A 16,432-nucleotide genomic window follows, 5' to 3' on the forward strand; every position below is an offset into this window, starting at 1 on the left:
AGACAAGAGGCAAATCTATTCAGATGGACTGCTGAGGCACACTGGTGTCATTTACTTGGAGAGAAACAGTGAACACAGAGCAGAGCTGTCATTACAAAAGTTAAACAGACCATACTCGATTAACGGCTTGCCTCACAACAGTGTTTCACTTAATGGACTTAACAGATAACATGGTTATGTGACTGTATATGGGCTTCCCAGGTGGTGCTAACAGTAAAGAACACGCCTGCTACTGTAGGAGATGTAAAAAGATATGGGTTCGATCCCTGGGTCTGGATGATCCCCTGGAGAAGGAAATGGCAACTCACTCCAGTATTCTTGGCTGGAGAATCCCAGGGACAGAGGAGCCTGGCAAGCTACAGTCCACAGACCAGGTCGCAAAGGGCTGGACATGACCGAAGCAACTTAGCACACACACAGGTGACTGTGTGAGCCCTTTTTCCTTCTAGGCATTTGGGTCTGAGGTTGTTCCATTTGTCAAAACACAAATCAATGACTGCAGTCCAAGGGGCCTGGTACATTTCTCAGGCTGGCTGGCTGAGTCTACTTTTTTTTTTTTTTTTTTTGCCAAGAAAAAGAAACATGGATGTGGTGTATTCTGCTGACCTGGTAAAACTGGTAACTTCAGATGAAGGGGGGATTAGTGGTCGTTTTAAGAAATGAATGTCTCCTTGACAGTTAACAGAAAGGCATTCATGGAATTCACGAAATGTCCCTGCAAATGCACCCTCTCTGAAAAACTCTGATTGTCGCACTGGGTATGTTTACAAGTAGACTAGACAGCAGGCTGCACTTCTCCTGCCAGCATCATGTCAGACTCAGGTCCCTTCTAAAGTCTTCTTGGTTGGTCAAGGGAGCCCTGAAGAGTCAATGGTGGTGAACTTTGGGAACCTCCTGGTGAAGTGTCACCTGGAATATTGCGAACACATTCAGCCACAGCTCCTGGTCCCTGTTGTCTATAGGAGGGGTGCATGTGATAAGTCGTTCAGTCATTTCTGACTCTTTGCAACCCCATGAACTGTATAGCCCACCAGGCTCCTCAGTCTGTGGGATTCTCCAGGCAAGAATCCTGGAGTGGGTTGCCATTTCCGCCTCCAGTGGATCTTCCCGACCCAGGGATTGAATCCGTGTCTCCTGCATTGGCAGGCAGACTCTCTACCTTCTGAGCCACCAGGGAAGCCCCACAGGAGGGTACCATGCAGTCTGCGGGATGAATGAATATATTCCCGGTCCCATGTCTGTCCTTTGTCTGAATCAAACTGTCCAGGGAGTGGTTGCTGGGAACCTGCAGACACAAGAACCCTTTGTGACCCTTCTGAGGTGTCCTTGCCATCTGAGAGGCCCTCAGACAGGGTCTCATGTCCCACACTGAGTCTAATCAACTGTAGGAGCTAGTCCTCAGACTTATCCATTTTATGTCCAGGGCAAAGATTTTTGGGGATATTTATGTCTCATTCTACAAAATGACTCAATGGAAAAAGTGACTGTGTGTTTTCAGTTTAACTCCACCTTTGCTCGGTTGCTACAACCATACGGAAATTCTGTGTCTAAAATGTTCTGGTGGTTACTAAGACCAGGACTGTGACTAAAATTAACTCTGATGGTCCATTTTCTCTTTATGTTACTCCTCATCTCTCTCGGTCATATTAACCTCGTTACTTTCAGAAAGAAAAAACACAACAAAAGAAACAACACAGCAAAAGAAACACAAAACAATCAAGCAACAATAAACAATTATTTTAATTGGCTTTTTTTTTTTTTTAAGAACAAAAATTCTATACCACTATCTGTGATAACACCAGGCTTAGGAGAGGGGGAAAATGAATTAGGTGTAATAATTTTTTTTTTCACTTGCATGATTCTTTCGATCATATTTTTTTAGTAGTATTGGTTCAAAGGGAAATCATAGTGCTTGTATGTTGAATGGCACATCGCATAAATTAAATTGGCCTGGAGCTGTTAAAAGTATTTAGAGACTCTGTTATAACACGACACGCTTTCTTAAATATTTGTGTTTTCATCTGTCTTCCTAATTGGGCTCTCAGCTGCTGGAAGGTAGCTCACATCTTATTTGTCCCTTGCCTGGGATGCCATCTGTACCTTCATGTAGTATCCTCTGAAGGCCTGATGCTGGTAGGGAGGAATGAATATCTTTATGGAAAATTCCAGCTCATCTGAACATCAGCTACCTTTGATTGAAAAGCAAGTCTCTCCCACTCAGTCAGAGAGGAATGTTGTTGTCTATTCTACATCTTAAAAAAAAAAAAAAAATCTAGAGGCTGAAGTTTGACTGTAGGACTTTCAGACAACCCTCATTTCCACAGTGCAGTAACACCCCCATGTCACTCTGCCTACCTCACACTTGGGTGCTTGAATGCCAGCTGATGAGACCTCATTTTAAACTCTCCTGCTTTAAAAACATTTTTTTTTTCTTTTTTCTTTAAAGAGTTCCCTTTCTGTCCCAACAGTTTGATCTCTCTTTCAGTTCTGGTGGGCTGACAGCCTCAGAGATGTTTGATTTGTGCCATTACCTAGGGAAGGGGATGAAATGATTGGATCTTATTTACACTCTCTGTCTGATAAAGATGGCTTTGCCATAAAAGAAGCAAACGATAAAAAACTAGAAGTACAAGACACCAGGTCTTAAAGTCATCCCGCTAAATAAAATGAAAAGAGCTCAGTTCTGGATTGCTAACTCAGGGAACAGCCAGCTACAGGTGACTTTACCGAGGACAGAGGTAAGGAGCAGATGACCTGGTGAATTTTTCAAGTGAGTATGTAAGATAATCTTCAAAAGTCAAGTTCAGAATTCCCTGCTTAACCGTTTGTAACCCTTCTGGCCATTGTGTAACCCGACTATCCTGTCGTACAAATACCATTAGCAAGTCCTTCTTCCACCAATACAAATACCTCTCTTCTCCTGATAAAATCTCGTTTTAAGTAAGTTGAAGGGACTACAGGTTTTTTTTTTTTTTCCCCCTGCCCAGAGTACATTTTTTTCCTGCTTTACCTTTTTATTGTTTGCTTACCAAGGTACAGTTTGCATGTGGTAAAACTCATTCTTTCTTAAGCATGCAGTCCAGAAATCTTCAAACTATATACAGGCCGTGGGTCCAAACTGGCCTGCAGATTGTTTTGGAAATAAAGCTTTATTGGAACATGGCCACTCCTACTCATTTATGTATTGTCAATGGCTGCTTTCGTGTGGCAATGGCAGACATGAATAGTTGCTACAGTCTTGGTCTGCAAAGGCAAATACATTTGTTCTCCTGAACTTTACATAAAATCTACAATCTTGGCTGAAAAAAAAAGTGAGTAGCTCAGTCGTGTCCAATTCTTTGCAATCCCATGGACAATCTTGGCTACAGTTCTACAAGTTTTTACCAATTAACCATCATGTAACCACCACATTAAGAGTTTAAAATTTTTCATTGCTCTTAAAAATTAAGGAAATTAAACTATTTCAAGATAATGCTGTGAAAGTGCTGCACTCAATATGCCAGCAAATTTGGAAAACTCAGCAGTGGCCACAGGACTGGAAAAGGTCAGTTTTCATTCCAATCCCAAAGAAAGGCAATGCCAAAGAATGCTCAGACTACTGATCAATTGCACTCATCTCACACAATAGCAAATTAATGCTCAAAATTCTCCACGCCAGGCTTCAACAGTACGTGAACTATGAAATTCCAGATATTCAAGCTGGTTTTAGAAAAGGCAGAGGAATCAGAGATCAAATTGCCAACACCTGCTGGGTCTCTGTAAAAGCAAGAGAGTTCCAGAAAAAAACATCTATTTTTGCTTTATTGACTATGCCAAAGCCTTTGACGGTATGGATCACAATTAACTGTGAACCATTCTTAGAGATGGGAATACCAGACTACCTGATCTGCATCCTGAGAAATCTGTATGCAGGTCAAGAATCAACAGTTAGAACTGGACATGGAACAACAGACTGATTCCAAATTGGGAAAGGAGTATGTCAAGGCTGTGTATTGTCACCCTGCTTATTTAAACTTCTATGCAGAGTACATCACGTTAAATCATGATTGCTGGGAGAAATATTAATAACCTCAGATATGCAGATGACACCACCCTTATGACAGAAAAGGAAGAAGGGAAAGAGGAGAGTGAAAAACCTGGCTTAAAACTCGTTTAAAAAACTAAGACCATGGCATCTGGTCCCATCACTTCATGACTAATAGATAGGGAAACAATGGGAACAGTGAGAAACTTTATTTTCCTGGGCTCCAAAATCATTGCAGATGGTGACTGTAGCCATGAAATTAAAAGAGGCTTGCTCCTTGGGAGGAAAGTTATGACGAATCTAGACAGCATATTAAAAAGCAGAGACATTACTTTATCCACAAAGGTCCGTCTAGTCAGGGCTATGGTTTTTCCAATGGTCGTGTATGCATGTGAGAGTTGGACTATAAAGAAAGCTGAGTGCCGAAGAATTGATGCTTTTGAACTGTAGTGTTGCAGAAGACTCTTGAGAGTCCCTTGGACTGTGAGGAGATCCAACCAGTTCATCCTAAAGGAGATCAGCCCTGGGTTTTCATTGGTAGGACGGATGCTAAAGCTAAAAGTCCAATACTTTGGTGTCCCAGTGGGAAGAACTGACTCATTTGAAAAGACCCGGATGCTGGGAAAGATTGAAGGTGGGAGGAGAAGGGGACGACAGAGGATGAGATGGTTGGATGGTATCACCAATGTGATGGACATGAGTTTGAGCAAGCTCCACGTGTTGGTGATGGACAGGGAGGCCTGGCGTGCTGCAGCCCATGGGGTCATAAAGAGTCAGACATGACTCAACTGACAACTTTTGGTAAGAAATTATTTTAGAGAAGTAAAATTTTATTGTATATTTAACATTGCTCCTTAGGGCTTAGACATTTTAAATCCTTATGCACACACTATATCCTGGATATTTGTGGTTTGTCTTTCCAGCAGAGATTCTGCACTTCTCTCCCTGACAGAACCCTGATGTCCTGTTGATGAATTTAGCGCTCCAGTGTTTTCTCGTCTGATGTGTGGGTGGGCTGGATCCTGGCCGAAGCTCCTTCTATGCTTGCTGGTCTCAGTGATCCAGGGATGGCTGTATGACAGAGTCAATGTGATGCAAGGGCTCTGGGCAATGCTTTGCCATTGTGGGATGAAAGCAGCCATGGACAACGTGTGAATGAATAGGACTGGCCATGTTCCAATAAAGCTTTATTTACACAACAAGCAGTGGGCCAGGCTGGACCCATAGGCTGTATATAGTTGGAAGATTTCTTAACTACACATTAACAAGCAGTGTTGCCTGAAAAGAGTCTTCAATCTTGGACCTGAATGAAGAAGTGTCTTGAAGGCCTGGCACCCATGGGAGCCCAAGATGGAGGCCTGGCATGGAAGTGAGACTCAGGCTGGTTGGGCAGAGCTGAGAACTACACAGAAAAACCAGCTCCTGGTCCTGTTGAGCTCATGAGCCCAGATTCCAACCTTGCCTCTCTCTAGACTTATCTGCTGGGTTCCCCAAGTGATGCTAGTGGGAAAGAACCCCTAAGAGACACAGGTTCGATCCCTGGCTCAGGAAGATCCCCTGGTGAAGGGCATGGCAACCCACTTTAGTATTCTTGCCTGGAGAATCCCAAGGAGAGAGGAGCTTGGTGGGTTACAAGTCCCTAGGGTCTCGAAGAGTCAGACATGACTGATGTGACTTAGCACACACAGCACAGACTTACTCCTGGACTGCTCCAGTAAGCTCCCTTGATTGTGGAAGTTTGTTGGAGAAGGCATCTCTGTTCCTTGTAACTAAATAAGTCTAATTGATGCCCACTGTATAACAGTCATGGAATGATAAAAACACCTGATACACACACTTATGCTATAGGTGAGGATTTTATAACATAGCTTTCTGAAAACAGAACTTGCCTCATAATTTCTAATCTGTTAATCAAACTCTCATTCGTTCTTTCCTTCACCTACTATTTATTGGAGAAGTACAGCAAGGCAGGAGACTACATAGTGGCCAAAATGGACACACTTTATTTAGAGGAAGTGCATGGTCCAATGGGTTTACAGCTCCAAACTGCAAAGGTACACTAGTTCATGAGCCCTGAGTGGGAAGGTCCGTCTAGTCAAAGCTGTGGTTTTTCCAGTAGTCATGTATGGATGTGAGAGTTGGAATATAAAGAAAGCTGAGTGCTGAAGAATTGATGCTTTTGAACGGTAGTGCTGGAGAAGACTCTTTAGAGTCCCTTGGACTGCAAGGGACTGCAACTAGTCCATCCTAAAGGAAATCAGTCCTGAATATTCATTGGAAGGACTGATGCTGAAGCTGAAACTCCAATACTTTGGCCACCTGCTTCGAAGAACTGACTCACTGGAAAAGACCCTGATGCTGGGAAAGATCGAGGGCAGGAGGAGAAGGGGACAACAGAGGATGAGATGGTTGGATGACTTCACAGACTCAATGGACATGAGTTTGAGTAAACTCTGGGACTTGGTGATGGACAGAGAAGCCTGGTGTGCTGAAGTCCATGGGGTCGCAGAGTCGGACACGACTGAGCAACTGAACTGAGCTGAACTGAGTGCTATGGAGAAAGATGGAAGAGGGGAAGGCAAGATTTCACAGAGATGGCAGAGGAGAAAAGGTAAGATGTGATAGGTGGCAGAGAAGGTCTTGTTGAGAAGGCAAACCTGGAGTGGAGGTTTAACCTGCAGAGTCCCAGGGTCTGTTTCACTGTAAACGTGGCAAAGCACACTGACGATCATGTCTTCATCTTTGCTGGTCAGAAATAACTGCACTCAGGCTTTCTCTAGTTTTGCCTAGTTGGGGCTACTTTTCATTGGGGTGTGCAGGCTTCTCATAGTGGTGGCTTCTTTGATTGCAAGCCACAGGCTCTGGAGCACACAGGCTTCAGTATTTGTAGCATAAGGACCCAGTTGCTTCACGGTACATGGGATCATCACAGACCACAGCTCGAACCTGAGTCCCCCGCATCAGGAGGTGGGTTCCCAACCACTAGACCACCAGGAAAATCCACTACCTGATTACTTTTTTACAGCTGAATAATTGGGGGCAGGAGGAGAAGGGGACAACAGTGGATAAGATGGCTGGATGATATCACTGACTCAATGGACATGAGTTTGAGTGAACTCCAGTAGTAATGGACAGGGAGGCCTGGCGTGCTGTGATTCATGGGGTCACAAAGAGTCGGACACAAGTGAGCGACTGAACTGAACTGAATGTTGCATTGGATGGATATGACACATTTTGTTCAGCTGATGAACATTTGGACATTTTAGCCGCCAGAAACACTCATTTGTGAGTTTTTGTATGGACTTGCACATTCAGTTTTCTTGGGTAAATACAAGAAGTGGAACTGCTGAGCTGAAAAGGGGTCTGAAACTGGGTGAGACTGGGCCTTTGTTTAAAAGGGAGTACCTGGTCCAAATACATTCTCTCTTTATAGCACGGAAAGTGAAAAGAAAAGTGAAGTGGCTCAGTCGTGTCCGACTGTGTGACCCCATGGACTGTAGCCTACCAGGCTCCTCCATCCATGGGATTTTCCAGGGAAGAATACTGGAGTGGGTTGCCATTTCCTTCTCCAGGAGATCTTCCTGAACCAGGGATTGAGTCTGGGTCTCCCACACTGTAGGCAGATGCTTTACCATCTGAGCCACCAGGGAAGTCACAGCTTCACAGTATATTGAGGGCTGCAGCTTGCATCATTTTGTAAAGGACAGAGACATGAATGATAAATAACAGTACATAAAATATTACAACCTACCATCTCAATAACATATTGTTTATGAAGCTCAGAGAACCAAGTATTGATGGCAGTTTTGTTTTGAAAAGAATGTTATGACTAATGTGGTTTTTCTTCCTCATGTTTATATTAAAAGAAAAGCAAAAAAAAAAAAAAAAACTATTTTAATTAAAAAAACAAAACAAAACAAAAAGGTCCAGAGAGAGAGAGATGGAAGAAGGGAGTGTCTGTGTGATTAAGTTTTTGCTTTTAGTTCTCTCCTTAGAACAGAGATGATGAATATGGCTCTTTCTGGGAAATTCTTTCATCCAAGAGTAAATAATGTTGTAGCTGCTACCCAGTGAAGCATCACAGGTCATCCTGACACACAGAGACCTCGCCAGAGATCGGGAGCTGGGCTGGTTCTTGTTTGTCACGGACTTGTTTTATGGAGTCCTCATGGCTCTGAGGAGGTCTGAGAAGAGTCGTTTTGGGGAATAATACACATGCTTGACATCCTGCTCTGTTTTCCCTCCGGACGTGTGTAAAAATGTTAGACTGCACCCCGTCCAACGGCACCCAGCTTCCCACAGAGATGTCCGCAGCATGCGGAGATTAATCACCGGCAACTGTTTTTTTTAGACACAGAGGCCAAGCGCTAAGGAAATCCTCAAAATTTTGACGTTTTTTCCTCGATACTGCAAGCCACGGATTCTTTGCCCCTCTTTTCTGCAGGACTTATGAGACCAAACCAACAGAAGAACACAGAGAGAGACCAACCCTGGTCTGTGGCAGTTATTTGGCAAGAAGGAAAAGAAGTGAAGAACAAGCCTTGAAGGAAAGAAGTCTTCACGGATGCCACTGAAGTGGCAGACTCTGTCAATGAAAATCCTCCCTACTCTGTTCTTAGGTCACAGTGCTGTTGTGCAGTCACTAAGCTGTGTCTGACTCTTGACGACCCCGTGGACTGCAGCACACCAGGCTTCTCTGGCCTCCACTGTCTCCTGGAGTTTGTTCAAACTATGTCCATTGAGTCAGCGATGCCATCTAACCATCTCATCCTCTGTTGCTCCCTTCTTCTTTTTGCTTTCAGCTTTACCAGCATGGAGCTCTTTTCCAAAAACCTGGCTCTTTGGATTAAGTGGCCAGAGTATTGGAGCTTTAGCATTAGCATGAGTCCTTCCAATGAATATTGAGGACTGATTTCCTTTAGGGTGGCCTGGTTGGATCTTCGTGCTGTCCAAGGGACTCTCAAGAGTCTTCTCCAGCATCACAGTTCAAAAAGCGTCCATTTTTTGGCACTCACAGTGAGGTCTCATAAAGGACTGCTCTAATTTAGGAATTATCCACGAATTCACGTTTTCCTCATCCTCTGTCCTTATAATTTATGAAAGAATAAACATACGGATTACTTAACTATCATCTGGAAACGGGCAAACAGTCATTACCACAGATCTTCTAAATTGTGGGTCTAGCACCATGAAAGTGTTTCCACGCTTGTCACATTTGGCGGGTGGGGAGCGGGGGCGGGGGGCAGGTGGGCGGTGGGAGGGAGCAGTCTTTTTCTTTTCCCTCGATTACTTCTCATTACTTCTCGTGTCTTTGCCCAGGACATTTATGGGACTTCAACAGAATGAAAACATCCCTTTTGTGTGGGACTGTGGGACTGACTGCCATGAAGAGAATGTTACAGCACGGCCGCTGTATAGCAACAGCTGCCAGGATGGAAAATTCCGGAGACTTTTCTGTTGCAATGTTTACCATTTTTATATGTACAAAGAAATGTGCAGTTAACTGAACTCAGCTGTTTGAAAAATTCACAGAAAATGTGAGATAATACCTTGTCTTTACCATTTAAGCAATTTTAAGTAACAGCAGGAGAGCCGTGCTCAGTTCAAAGAGTTTATGAAATACATGTGTTATTTTCTGACTCTTGTCCTCTCATGAAAGTTACTCAGCCATGTCTGACTCCTTGCGACGCCATGGACTATACAGTCCTTGGAATTCTCCAGGCCAGAATACTGGAGTGGGTAGCCTGTCCCTTCTCCAGGGTATCTTCCCAACCCAGGGATCAAACCCAGGTCTCATGCATTGCAGGCAGATTATTTACCACCTGAGCCACCAGGAAAGCCCAAGAATACTGGAGTGGGTAGCCTATCCCCTTCTCCAGTGGATCTCCCTGACCCAGGAACTGAACTGGGGTCTCCTGCGTTGCAGGCATATTCTTTACAAACTGAGCTATCAGGGAAGCCCCATTTTGTGACTAGTACTGTGCTAAAACTGAGAGACATCTAAGCAGTGGAGTGTTTACATTCTGATTGTTCCAATGAGACATGTGTGTCTGAAAAAATTACAGGTTTTTTTTAATGATGAGAAAATGAGAGATCACAGTAGGATGCTTTCATGGTTTATGAAAGTAGCAAGTTTTGAGCCGTACTTTGAGGATGGATAAGAGGTTTGCCAGGAGAAATATCAATAACCTTAGATATGCAGATGACGCCACCCTTATGGCAGAAAGTGAAGAGGAACTAAAAAGCCTCTTGATGAAAGTGAAAGAGGAGAGTGAAAACGTTGGCTTAAAGTTCAACATTCAGAAAACTAAGATCATGGCATCTGGTCCCTTCACTTCATGGGAAATAGAGGCAAACAGTGGAAACAGTGTCAGACTTTATTTTTTGGAGCTCCAAAATCACTGCAGATGGTGACCGCAGCCATGAGGTTAAAAGACGCTTACTTCTTGGAAGGAAAGTTATGACCAACCTAGATAGCATATTTAGAAGCAGAGACATTACTTTGCCCACAAAGGTCGGTGTAGTCAAGCCTATGGTTTTTCCAGTAGTCACGTATGGATGTGAGAGTTGGACTGTGAAGAAAGCTGAGCACCAAAGAATTGATGCTTTTGAACTATGGTGTTGGAGAGGACTCTTGAGAGTCCCTTGGACTGCAAGGAGATCCAACCAGTCCATTCTAAAGGAGATCAGTCCTGGGTGATCTTTGCAAGGACTGATGCTAAAGCTGAAACTCCAATACTTTGGCCACCTCATGCAATGAGTTGACTCATTGGAAAAGACTCTGATGCTGGGAGGGATTGGGGGCAGGAGGAAAAGGGGACAACAGAGGATGAGATGGCTGGGTGGCATCACAGACTTGATGGATGTGAGTTTGAGTGAACTCTGGGAGTTGGTGATGAACAGGGAGGCCTGGCATGCTGCAATTCATTGGGTCACGGCTGAGCGACTGAACTGAACTGAACTGAAGGGGTTTAAAAGAGAAAAAACAAACAAACAAACAAAAAAAAACAAAACAAAACCACTGGAGAATACATACGGAAAAGTGTATATATATATACGTGTCTAGTGTCAGACTTTATTTTTGGGGGCTCCAAAATCACTGCAGATGGTGACTGCAGCCGTGAAATTAAAAGATGCTTACTCCTTGGAAGGAAAGTTAGGACCAACTTAGATAGCATATTCAAAAGCAGAGACATTACTTTGCCAACAAAGGTCCATCTAGTCAAGGCTATGGTTTTTCCAGTGGTCATGTATGGATGTGAGAGTTGGACTATAAAGAAAGCTGAGTGCCAAAGAATTGGTGCTTTTGAACTGTGGTGTTGGAGAAGACTCTTGAGAGTCCCTTGGACTGCAAGGAGATCCATTCCTATCAAGCTACCAAAGGTATTCTTCACAGAGCTAGAACAAATAATTTCACAATTTGTATGGAAATACAAAAAACCTCGAATAGCCAAAGCAATCTTGAGAAAGAAGAATGGAACTGGAGGAATCAACCTGCCTGACTTCAGGCTTTACTACAAAGCCACAGTCATCAAGACAGTATGGTACTAGCACAAAGACAGAAATATAGATCAATGGAACAAAATAGAAAGCCCAGAGATAGATCCACGCACATATGGACACCTTATCTTTGACAAAGGAGGCAAGAATATACAGTGGATTAAAGGCAATCTCTTTAACAAGTGGTGCTGGGAAAACTGGTCAACCACTTGTAAAAGGATGAAACTAGAACACTTTCTAACACCATACACAAAAATAAACTCAAAATGGATTAAAGATCTAAATGTAAGACCAGAAACTATAAAACTCCTAGAGGAGAACATAGGCAAAACACTCTCCGACATACATCACAGCAGGATCCTCTGTGACCCACCTCCCAGAATATTGGAAATAAAAGCAAAAATAAACAAATGGGACCTAATTAAACTTAAAAGCACAACAAAGGAAATTATAAGCAAGGTGAAAAGACAGCCTTCAGAATGGGAGAAAATGATAGCAAATGAAGCAACTGACAAACAACTAATCTCAAAAATATACAAGCAACTCCTACAGCTCAATTCCAGACAAATAAATGACCCAATCAAAAAATGGGCCAAAGAACTAAATAGACATTTCTCCAAAGAAGACATACAGATGGCTAACAAACACATGAAAAGATGCTCAACATCACTCATTATCAGAGAAATGCAAGTCAAAACCACGATGAGGTACCATTTCACGCCAGTCCGAATGGCTGTGATCCAAAAGTCTACAAGCAATAAATGCTGGAGAGGATGTGGAGAAAAGGGAACCCTCTCACACTGTTGGTGGGAATGCAGACTAGTACAGCCACTATGGAGAACAGTGTGGAGATTCCTTAAAAAACTGGAAAGAGAACTGCCTTATGACCCAGCAATCCCACTGCTGGGCATACACACTGAGGAAACCAGAATTGAAAGAGACACGTGTACCCCAATGTTCATCGCAGCACTGTTTATAATAGCCAGGACATGGAAGCAACCTAGATGTCCATCAGCAGATGAACGGATAAGAAAGCTGTGGTGCATATACACAATGGAGTACTACTCGGCCATTAAAAAGAATACATTTGAATCCGTTCTAATGAGCTGGATGAAACTGGAGCCTATTATCCAGAGTGACAACATTGTAAAGTTAAAAAATAAAATAAAAATTAAAAAAATAAATAAATAAAGGAGATCAGTCCTGGGTGTTCTTTGGAAGGACTGATGCTGAAGCTGAAACTCCAGTACTTTGGCCACCTCATGCAAAGAGTTGACTCATTGACAAAGACTCTGACGCTGGGAGGGATTGGGGGCGGGAGGAGAAGGGGACGACAGAGGATGAGATGGCTGGGGGGCATCACCGACTCGATGGACAAGAGTTTGGGTGAACTCCAGGAGTTGGTGATGGGCAGGGAGGCCTGACGTGCTGCAATTCATGGGGTCACAAAGAGTCGGACTCATCTGAACTGAACTGAACTGAACTCAGGCTATATAGCTTGCTGACTTTCTACAACTGATCTGGTCAGCACACAGATCAAGAAAAGAATGTTTCTGGCACCCTGGAACTCCCCCCGACGCCCCTCCCTTTCTGTGACTACCCATCTCCACTTCTTTGAACAGCATGAATGAACTGTGCTCACCTCTGTACTTTCTATATACATTGAATGACGTAAAAGGCACCTGTTAGGAAAGAGCGATGTTGTTTTGTGTCTGGAGGACTCACAATGTGAGACAAAAATGTTTGTTTGTTTTCATTGCTGTGTTGTATTCTGTGGTATAAATATAACCCCATTTTCGCACTTCCCTGTCGATGAGATTTCTGGTGGTTCCAGTTCTAGGGAACTTTGAAACAATGCTGCTTAACCTATTAAAGTGCCTGTCTTTTTGGTGAAAATATGTACATGTTCTTGGTGGGTATGTATTTACCCAGAAGGAGGAAAGTAAAACAAAGTGAAGTCGCTCAGTCATGTCGGACTCTTTGTGACCCTACGGATTGTAGTCTACCAGGCTCCTCTGTCCAGCACCCAGGAGTAGGAGTGGTCCATTTTAGTAGATATGAAAGTGAAAGTGTTAAGTCGTTCAGTCGTGTCCAGCTCTTGGGACCCCATGATGGACTGTAGCCCACCAGGCTCCTCTGTCCATGGGGATTCTCCAGGCAAGAATACTGGAGTGGGTTGCCGTGCCCTCCTCCAGGGGATCTTCCCAACCCAGGGATTAAACCTGGACCTCCTGTATTGCAGGCAAAGTCTTTACCAACTGAGCTAGTTAGTAATATTAATTTAACATTATATTAAACTTAATATACTATTAATTAGAATACTATTAAAATTAATCAAACTTAATAATATTAAATAATTAAATAATGTTTAATATTAAATCAGTGAATAAAACAAAAACTGAACTGAAACTTCAATTCTGTCACCCTGGCCACTTAACGCTGGGGAGCAGCTGCTATGTTAGCACAGAATGTCTATGTCCCCACTGAGAGTCCTAGTGGGCAGTGGACGAGAGGATAAAATGCTGAAGGGAGGGGTGAGGACTGGATTAAACTCATACATGTGCTATCTGACCAAACATCACGGGATGTTTGGTCTTTGATCAAAGCTGCAGCCCTGCTGTAGGCACATTATTTGTTCCTGGTGTTTAAGCATTTCAGTCATGTCTCAAAGATGTTTCCTACATTTTGTTTCTTTCACACATTATTATTATTGCTTTTTTTTCCCCCTGGCTGTGAAATAGAATCTGGGTGGTTAGGCCATTTCCCAAAAAGCCAAAAAGCCATCAGTCATGGCTTAGTACTACTTGTTGATTTATGGTTCGTGTGTGAATAAATAATTTGCCCAGAAAAATGTTGTCTGTAACTGAGGCCTCCTGGCCCCCTCTACAGGGTAGGGTGAGGTCAGCGGCTGGCCTGGCCACTCCTATCTGAGGGCTTGCTGCCCAAAACCTCCAGTCCGTCTGGGACGGCAAGCAAAAAAACTCATGGAGGAACAAACAAGAAAGATCGTTTTTTGTTTTTGTTTGTTTGTTTGCTTTTTCTTTTTTCTTTCTTCATTCATCCTTTAAGGAAAGATCTTTTTGATTAGGAAAACATTCTTAGATTTTTGCGTGCCCTGGAGATTTTTACATGTTGTTGAAAAGCATTAATATGTTCCACTCTTCAAGGCATTTTCTTTATCAGAATAAAACAAGCTTCTTCCAACGAGCTCGAATCAACACAACCATAACTGCAGCAGAATCCTCTCTTCCTTCTTAGAACTTATTCCCTTTGGGTTCAGCATAAAATGAAAACAAAGTCCCAATGACAGGCTAGTTGTATCATGTGTGTTTTGGTCATTGATTCATCCAAGAATTTTTGAAGTGAAATGAAAGTCGACTTTGCTCAGTCGTATTCGATTCTTGCGACCCCCATGGATTATACAGTCTGTGGGATTCTCCAGTCAAGATAGTGGAGTGGGTAGCCTTTCCCTCCTCCAGGGGAATCTTCCCAACCCAGGGGTCAAACCCAGGTCTCCTGCATACCAGGTGGATTCTTTACCAGCTGAGCCACCAGAGAAGCCCGAGAATACTTGAGCAGGTATCCTATCCCTTCTCCAGGGAATCTTCCTGACCCAGGGGTCAAACCAGGGTCTCCTGCATTGCAGGCACATTCTTTCCTGAGTACTTATCACTGGCCAAACACTGAATTTGGTGGCTTTATCTACATTTGGGAATGCGGTGGACACTCAGACAGGTCTATCGTCTATTCTCGTGGCCCTTATAAGACAGAAGGGGAAACCAGTATTTTAAGAACGCAAAAATTAAACTGTAGCAGAAAAATGTGTCATAGTTGGCAAAGACCAGACTGCCAGGGAAACAGAGGTCAGATGGGTGAAAACAGTCTGAGGTTGCACAAAAAGTGGTAGAAAAAATAATGTTGTGAAATAAAGGGGGCCCAGGCTTTGGGGGTCAAGGCATCCAATTTCCTTCCTGGTGTACCAGTTATCTGATACTACTGCAAAACAAATAGCTCCCTAGGAGCTTAAAACAACAAATGTTTACCAACTCATCGTTTCCAGAGGCAGGAATGTGGGGGCAACTAACCCTGGAGAAAGGAAAGGCTACCCACTCCAGGATTGTGGCCTGGAGGACCGTTACAAAGAGTTGGACACATGACTGAGCGCCTTTCACTTTCACTTCAGCTGTGGTTGGGACACAGGCTGGTTTATGAGACTGCAGTTGGGATGTCAGCTGCAGCTGGAGGCATCCAGTGCCTTATTGAGGTTGGAGGATCTGCTCTGAGAATGGCTCCTTCACACGGCTTCTGGTAGGAGGCCTCTGTGCTCCCACATCTGGTTGAAAGCCTGAACCTCACCAAGTGGTCCTGCCCGGTGGACCACTCCAGCATCTTCACAACATGCCAGTCAACTTCCCCGGAGGGAGGTGTCCAAGACTGAAGCCTCATAGGACTGAGGCTTCAAAAGTCACAAACCTTGGCTTCACCTTTAATCCACTGGTTAAGTCACACACTCAAGGGAAGGAGAACTGGACTCCAGTTCTGAAGGGAGAGGGTATCACAGAATTTGTGGATATGTTTTAAATCCATGGTACCTACCCTGGCTCTATTTTTCTATAGCTGTGGGACTGAGAGTTTTCTCAGGTGAGACTTACATTGAGTGATACCCATGCCACAGGGCTGCTGGGAGGATTCAGTGAAATACCTTAAGTGAAGAGAGTTTGGCAAATTCTCATGAGTTATGCAAAGTTCGGTCACTTAGGAAAAGAGCAGAGAGACATGGGGCTTATCCAGCGGCTCAAGTGGCAAAGAACCCGCCTGCCCTACAGGAGACACAGGAGATGGGGGTTCAATCCGTGGGTCAGGAAGATGCCCTGGAGGAGGGCATGGCAACCCACCCAGTATTGTTGC

The sequence above is a fragment of the Bos taurus genome, chromosome Y, assembly GCF_002263795.3.
Source record: "Bos taurus isolate L1 Dominette 01449 registration number 42190680 breed Hereford chromosome Y, ARS-UCD2.0, whole genome shotgun sequence".
Lineage (NCBI taxonomy): Eukaryota > Metazoa > Chordata > Mammalia > Artiodactyla > Bovidae > Bos > Bos taurus.